Genomic DNA, 9,176 nt, shown 5'->3' with positions numbered 1-9,176 from the left:
AATTCGAATTAATTTTTTCACTTACAATCTAAAAATATTCACTTCATTGCAAAATATCCAAAATAAGAATTTTAGTTTAATTTTGTTAAATAATATTTCAATAATTGAAGTTCCAAATTATTTACACTTTTCTTCTCCACAAACGGGTGAACATAACACTTCAGTTGTAAAATAATAGACTGTATACCAAAATTTGTTAATATTATGACAGAGAGCATTATCACTAAGTGAAAAATGTCATTATTTTGTAGAGCAAACCATGTCACTTAAAAGTATGAAATAAGGAAAAGAACATGAGTCCAAATTTCAGATCAGAAATATTTGTTGAGTTAGTTTTATTTTTGAGTTAATGTTTATTCTCCATGTGTATAATCTTGTGTTTTGCAAAAGTAATAAATTGAAATAATTTTTTACAATTCGCTCAATAACACAAAACTATGAGTTTAATGATTTGCAGTAAAAACAATGTTTGAGACATGTTTTATAAATTAAAATCAGTTTCAGTTTCTTTGCTAAAATTATGACGTTAATCTAATAAAAATAACATGCATAAAATATAAAATTCTCTAAAAAGCTTAATGATTTTTTAAAATTCAAAACAAATTTATATTTGATCATGTAAAATTAGATCATGTTATTATTTATAATCGTAATTGATTTCCAAAAACGGGCCAAGATTCATTTGCAAAAGAAGTTGTAATTTTATCGAGCTTTCCATTTATGGAAGGGACAAATGATAAAAGTTAGAAAGACCTTCATCGAAAAGAATTAATTTCTTTCTTTATAAGGTCAGTCAATGACAAAATCTGCTTCCAGATGAAAATGGAAATTTTTCAATTTTGCATTGTCTTTCTAGTGTAATGTCCTGATCTAGACTGATCAAATAACGAAGCAGAATTTCCAAAAATTCTTTATTTTACAGCCCTATATATACAAAGAACAACTTGTTCTAATCTTGGTTAAATAAATAGTTATTTACACCTGTAGTAGGAGATACAACAGTCAAAGTCGAAGGTTGTTCTTGAAATTCAGTTCTCTATCACGTCAACACGACCCCTCCAGGGGTAGTTTCTCAGACTCCGAACTCATGGGCGTAGTCCAACCGTCTACTGCAATTTGTTTCTTCTCTCTCAAAAAAAAAAAAAAAAATCTCCAAGCTTTATTTCGGCGACAATCTCCACCTCTTAATTTACATTGGTCATTTGAGCTCTCTTTCGGACAATCGGGGTTCAGTAATATGCTCTCTCAGTGGCGCCAATGGGTTCGTAGGAAGGTCCTTTCACAAAGAGAAACATCTAGCATCCAGATGTTTGGACACCTCTTTTCTCTTTGAAGGTATTATCAATGCCTCTTGGACGAGGAATTCCACATGTGATCTGTCATTGTAGTCGATAATGAACAGATGCGAGACCACCCAGGTGAAAAGATCGACCATGGGGCTATCTCGTGGGGTTTAGTAAGTAAAAGCGACGACACAGCTGGCTGTAAATATCTTATCAGTACTGGGAAACGGGGAATGTTACACTAGCAATGATGTATAAGTTTTGTAATAAGATTTATAGAGAGAGCTAAGCCTACATTTATGAATGACAGATTGAACACAAAATCGTAATTGGAATTCGAACTGAAATTAATTCTTGCAAGGCTAACTAATAAATTTCCAAGAAATTCCACTGCATTTAGAAAAAATTCCTCTTGGGAAGCTGGAAGATAATGGTAGATTCCTTTACATTTGAGTTACTATCTGGCAACATAAATTGTTGATGTTAGAAGCAGTCAAAATTAGGGCATTAAAATCACTTTTCAGGTACTAACTTCTAAGATATGGTAGTTATCATAAAGCTTTAAATGCAAAAGTTGTTTGTCTTAATGATTTTTCTATCTTTAAAAAGTTATGGCCAAATGAAAATTTCAACACCCCACTATTCCCACCTGCTTTAATCTAGATGGGCAATATACGAACTCGTCAGTGATTTTTACATTTCTAGCAATATATTTCAAGCCAGTTAACATTCCAAACAAAATTACTCTAGTGGTCCTGTTCATGAGATAACATGGACGAAACTTTTTAACGAAATGTGGTTTTGGGCTCTAGAGACCATGATCGGTGAAGAACTGAAGAAATTTTCCCGAAATCTTGTCATGAGGACCATTGCAATAGGCAGTCTTCCTATGTGAATCTATCTAAAAAACTGGTAACCTGGTACGAATTCACTGACACAGTGTCGCATTATTTGTGGGTATAAATATAAACTATAATCTGTTGTTAGCGTACTGACAATGACTTCTGTCAAGTAGCTCCACTTCGTATAAAAGATAAGATCTAGATTTTTCTTTTATGACAGCATCGTGATTTACAGTGTTTCTTGAAAAAAGTAACCTAGCTATGTTTCTTGGTGATTTATTATGAATTCTGGTGAATTATGATGTGAGCTGGCATTCTTCCAAGTTTATTTGTTTGGTCGCATCCGTCGCCTAGAAAGTTGACCTTATCTTAATCTCTGCGTATTTTATTCCCGTAACCCAACAATGAAAAATGAGTCACATTTAAATCATTTTAAACGGAATTTCATAACAAATAAAATACTGCATACCTGTCTGTTGCACTTTGAGAAAAGTTACATTTTTATGTTTCTTTTTGTAAGGATAATAGGGAAACGTCTCAGAGATAAATGGTTTAAACAGTTTTCAGATAATATCTAAATAAATTCTTTATCTTATGTTGAGTAAGGTATGTGCCTACCTTTTTTTTAAATATTTAAATTTTCAATAAAAAAACATGTTTATATTTAAAATAGGGCATAAAACTTTAAATTTAAATGTAATTTGTTTGAAATTATTATTAATTTTTGAAATATTGGTCATTTTTAGTCAAATTTTAGCGAAAAATTACACTTACGGTAAACTTTCTACTATAAATTCTAATAATTATATTTCAATAATTTTTATACACTAAATAAATAACACCCTTATCTGTGTTATGAACTAAAAAATTTGCAAAATTTTGAAAAGTTTTTGAAATATTTGAAATTTTGTGTCAAAACTCATTTTTTTTTAAAAAAAAGACTCATGTTTTTTTCACAAAAAAAGTAATAAAATGAAAAAAAATGAAGATGGAGATTAGATTTTAGTTCATAACACAGATAAAATATATTTAAACATTTTCGCAAAATTTCAAATCAATATCTTAAAAAGATGTGTTTTGGTGATGCTCAGCGTAAAGCAAAATATTGAAAAAGACAGTTTTTCAGAAAACACATTTAAAGATTTTAATGCACCATAAAAATTTTTTTACTCCTTTTTTATTCTTAAAATTCACCATATTTGTCGGCCAAACCCTCTTTAACTTCATTTTTAACTGATTTTGATTATTTTTTAGCTTTTACCTTTTTTCTGGTCAATTTAGTGGCAATGATTGACGTCTCGATTTCTGAATGCGCTCATCATCGATTCCCATATAGATTTTTAAAGTCAGAGGATTAATTGGAATTTCCAATTGTTTAAAAATAGGTAATAATCCTATATAGCCAGAATTAAACAATATGGCTGTCACATATGCACCTAAAAACAAAGTTTCTTGTCCCACAAAATGATCTTTAGGTAAAATTGACCACAAGATACTGTTGAAACTTTCATTATTGTTCTGTGTCATACCATGCAAGCATATTTTTAATACCTCTCTATTACAGAGTTCTAAATATGTTGATTTTACCATTTTCATGACAGAACTAGGAAGACCTGGTGATTTTTCTGAATATTCTGATCCGTTGCTCATAGCTTGCTGATATCGACACCAGCTGTCACTCCCTTCTGGACATTGCATTAAGTTTCTACTTCTAGAACAACAGTCAAAGAAAGCAGCTATAACAGCAGATTGCATTTTTTCAATATCTCCAACATTACTACGGATAGCATTTCCATAGTAATTTTGAAATGTATCGATAAATTTCTCAGTTAATTTTCCTTTTCCACCGAGTCCTTTGGTCTTCATTTTTAATTTCCTAAGTCGTGACACTACTCTTTTTTGAACGTGATCTATACATTGAAGTTTTGTGACTGTATCTTTTGCATAGACATCCTTTACGTTCAGAAATGCCTTAGAGTCACCATCACCAAAATATTCGGTGTATTATAACTCACGTTTCAATACTGATCTTTCAAAAATTCTGTAAGCCCCAACAGCTTCAATATTTCCTGATAACCCCTTGTATAAAAAGAATTATGCCAAAATGTTGAACAAATCCATTGAAAACAAGAAAAACGGTTTGAATTACGAGTGTAAACAAGTTACAAACAATAATAGTATTGTCGTTCAGTTACTGAAACTTGAATTAAAAAAAATTGCTGCCAAATTTTAAAAAATAATTAAAAAATGAAAAAAGAAACGTTTATTTATATTTTTAAAAAATATTTTTTCATTTATATCGATTAAAAATTACAAAATAGACGCGTAAATGTATTGTTCACATTTTTGCGCCCCTTTAAATTCCCACTTCCGGTTGCAAAAAATCAACTTCCGGTTTATTAATTAGGCTGTAACGTTGCTTCTAATTAACGTAAGGACAAAAATGAAACAGTTCTGGAATCGCAAACGTATGGGCTATAAAATGAGCACATAATAAAAATTTCGATAATTTTCACGAAGACGCTTATTTTAGGGTAGGCACATAAGTTAGAAATTAAATGTGGCAAACATGACAATGTACAAGGTGGATGTAAAACAAGTTGACTTATTCTAGATGCTCTTAAGTTTTACTGCCGTATTCGCAGTAAATTATTGTGTTGAATAATTCTTGAAAACTCAGCTCCAAGGCCATGGCATAGAAGGTGATTTTACAGTTATGTACAGAGAAAATATATTTATTTCACTTATATGCAGAAATCAACCTTAGAAATGTTATATTATACAAATTTGTGCGTAATGAAATTACAGTTAACTCGTTAAAAATTCATATAAATTAAAATGAATGATGCCGCCTTGGCCAGTGCATGTGATAATGCATTATATTTCGTGCATGTAGTATAATACATTCTAAATTTAAATATCTTAGATATATAGATAAATAGCATATAAAATCCATAGCCTTACATAATGTATGCAGCGTTTAACAATCCATACAAAATTCTACAAGAATTCTAAAACTGTTTACTAAAAAAGATACCTTTAACTTTTATTGCTCCAAAGGCACTTTCTGTTGGAATAATTGGTCCAGGACCCTATTAGCTAAGCCGTGCATTGAAACACGTTCTAAATACTTGTATTTGAACACATATTTCTTCCCGCTATAAAATTTTTCTCTTTTGTATTTAAGAAATTATGTGGTTTTATTATGAAATTTCTTCTTATTTAAATCCGTTGTTTGACACTCTTTAATTTTAAAAAATTGATCTAGATTCTAGAAAATTGATCAATTTAAATGAAATTGCATTTTACCTGTCAAATGGGATTTTTATATCAGGAAGAATATTAATTTATTACGTTATCTTTCAGAAAGCCTTATTTCTTATTAAATTTTGATCATCCAATATTCATCTTCTAGCGCACAAAATGAAATTTTAAATGTCAAAAAAATTTCTAAATACTCCATCATCACCTTAATAGTTATCTCCAAAAATATTAAAATTTAAGCATATTTAAAGTTTTTCTCCTGCCAAAAATTAGGATGTTGCTACTCTGAAAAGTTAATTTCTGAAGAGGATGTTTCTTTCTGCTTGAATCATGAATGAATCAAGAGTTGGGAAATTCGCGAATGAGAAATATTTTGCAATCGACTGTTAAAAGTGTGAAATCTAGTATCTATTTAAATGGAAAAAAATAGAAACTAATTCTGTATGTCGTTAAACTTTATTTTATTTACCATTTTGCCGAGGTTTAAAGTATCAGTAATTTAGTTAAAATAAATGTATTTCATAAGATTTTCATTAGAATAAAAATCTTAGGTTATTATTAAAATATTTATATCTATTAAAGAATATGAATGAAACAACACAAAAAGAAATGAACAATCTATGGAAAAATCTAAAATTAAGAATTTGAACTACCAAAAAGGGTTGTAAAATATTATAAAAAATTAGATAACCTTGAATGACAAATGGATAAGTATTGACATGACGACATAAAATTATACAGCAAATTCTGTTTCCCTAATATCCGTGACAACAGCTTATTAATTAATTAATAAATGAAGTTAATAAAGATCTTTGGCTGCAAAAAATATGTTAATTAAAAAAATATTGTTAGCATTTATAAATGAATATTTAAACAAAGAAAATAAAGCAAAAATGGAAAATATTTAATGAAAAGTCTGAAAACTAATTCTTTAAATTAAACGTTTATGAACGTTGTATTATATCTTAGTACGATTAGAGAAAAGGTAATCTTGTGAATTAAAAAAGAATAAATACATCCGAGTCAAGCAATATTCAGTCTTTGAAAGTAATTTGTCCTCAAGATTTTGATAAATATCCATATTTTAGAACATCTTTTTTCTCAGAAAACATTTGTTTATTTCTGCCTGTCCGTAACAAAAACAAAAGTTTCTAAAGGCTTGAAATTTAGAATATGATTTTACCATCAGGATCAAGAACATTTCCTTCAGCAGATTGGAGATTTGTGAGTCTGTATGTCCAAGTGTATTTAAACTGGGAATTTCAAATAAAGAATAATTTAACTAAACAAAATTTGGTGTGTAGTTCTGTTACAAAAATTGTAGGTTATTTATTAAATTTCAACCTGATTTGTGAAAAACACAATTTTTTTTTTCAATGAGAAGCACAAATGAGTCCCATTTTAATTAGTATGTAAAAATACTAAGTTCACAACACTTTTGTTCGTAATATCATTTTGCCACTTTTGATGAAATGTTTATTTTTAAATATAATTTACCTTTTAAAAAAATCGAGAAACTCATCATGATCGTACTATTGTAGTGAATTTTAACTGAAAATAGGTGAATCAATAATTATCTTCATGATTATAAGCTGATAAAACATTAAAACAACCAAAAGGAAATAACTTTGTTAAAGAAAATATTAATTTATTTTCTTCCTGGTGACGCGACACTTGTTTAAAATCCTAATTTTCCGTTTGTATCTCTTCAGAATTTCAAATATGCTTTGTCTTGTAGCATAATTCGAAACATTTTAAACCAATTACACAAGGCATCCTTTCCTACCAAACCTTGCTTCAGATGGCTGAAAGGTTTATATTAAACTTCATTTAAATTGGCTGGAATTAAATTGCTAACCATTTACAATTCCTCAACACGTAATCAGGACAGTTTCGTGCCCCAGCTGTTTCATGAGGGATTGAAATAGTCGATTTGTAATTAGATTTTCGATTACTTTAACAGAACTCATTCTCAATCAGCCGGTACAGTTACAGTGAGTGAAATCCATCAGGAGTAATCTAATTTCTGTGTTGCACAGCATTTAAGTCAATATCAGTTCAGAGACGTCCGTTTGAGTATTCAGCATTTAAGGAGAAAATTTGGAAAACAAATTGGCTTCATACTTGGCATGGTTGATTATATTATTTTTTAAAAAACATGAAAAGTATATATTGTATAAAAATGAATTTTAATTAAAATAAATCCTTCATTAAAAATTACAGGGTTGATAAATGATTTATTAGCCATTTTAGCAAACTTCAATAAAAAATAATATGTTTAATGTTTATGAAGACAGGATGATTTGATTTCGGATTGTCCATTCTCTTTCTGATGTATTGGAATTTTTAAATCCTGAGCAGTAGTGTGTTATCGATGGTATTGCACTATTTCAATATTTTCATAACTTATTGCTCATTTATTAATTTCTGAGCAATAATAGAGCAATAAGATGTGAAATTTAGGAAAACTAGTTACAAGACCCTATAATATTTGTAATGATGAATCAACTCTTATTAAATGCTAGAAAACGATAAAAAGAGGAAAATGTTTTAGAAGCACGTGATTAGTATTCATAAAAAATCTTAACTAGTGAAATATTAAAAAAAATATTTTTGTAATAAATCATAACGTCGATAAGCACTAAAAAGATGATGAAATTAGAAAAAGTCTAGAAATTTTGAAAAATATTACTTAAATTTAATTAAAGGCAATTCAATAGAGTAATTAAATCAGCTTCTCATGCTTTTATCATTCGTGCTCTGATTTTTAATAAAAATATCCCATCAGGGAAGCGAGAACCAGTCTCTGCATGAGAAGCCTTGCATCTCCATGTTTGAGGTACTGAAATGAACTGATAATGGCATATTAAGAAAAGTGTGTTTTGACGTGTTTTCTTTGACCTAGACATTTTATTTGACGAAAAATTATTAGTATGGTGTGCTAATTGATCATACCATAATTTTTTTTTCAAAACATCCACTTTCCACGGTGCTATTCATCTATCCGTTGAAGATCGCCATCGTGATAGCAAGTCAATTGGAACTAAGATTGAGGCTTAATTGCCATGACCAATCATGGTGCTACTTTTCCTGTATCTTACGTCATGTCATTGAAGTAGAGATTTTTAAATCCCATAGCATTTATGTACTCACCAAAGGCACGAGAACCAGCCAGAAAAACTGAAGCTTAACTAAAGTTCCACAAGGTGATGCTACATGGTTATATGTGTGCCTTTTTAAGACTTTCTTTCGTTTTTTATTATTTAGACCTTACTTGCAATATTCTTTGATATTACTGTGGCTTTTATTTCTACCAAATTTCGAAATTGTAGAGACATGATGGTAAGTTTTCGAATTCAAGACCTGGGAAATCTCTGTTCGAATCAGGATTCCATGAAATCTAATTTATACATGGTTCTGCTTTATATTAATAATAATGATGAATATGAGATACCTAAACACTGGTGTGGTAAAGGAACTATGGAGAAGTTTTAAAAGCTTCTCATGTCATCCGACTATTGTTGAAATTAATGACTTATAGAGCAAAATTTCTCTCATGTTGGTTCAAAAATGGAATGCTAATATGATCGGTAGAAATCTGTGGATCCATACCCAAACGGATCTACAATTTGAGTTCTAAGATCATATGCCAAATTTTATTCCTGATTCTTATTACGTTTTTCAGTTATTGAAATTATAAACTCATGAATAGAAAGACGGATTGAGAGTAATTTGCTTGGACACATTTCATTCAAACTGTTATAATTGTTTACTATAAAAGTTCTAC

The sequence above is a fragment of the Argiope bruennichi genome, chromosome 9 (genome assembly GCF_947563725.1).
Source record: "Argiope bruennichi chromosome 9, qqArgBrue1.1, whole genome shotgun sequence".
NCBI classification, from domain to species: Eukaryota; Metazoa; Arthropoda; class Arachnida; order Araneae; family Araneidae; genus Argiope; species Argiope bruennichi.
This window is presented reverse-complemented; position numbering follows the sequence as displayed.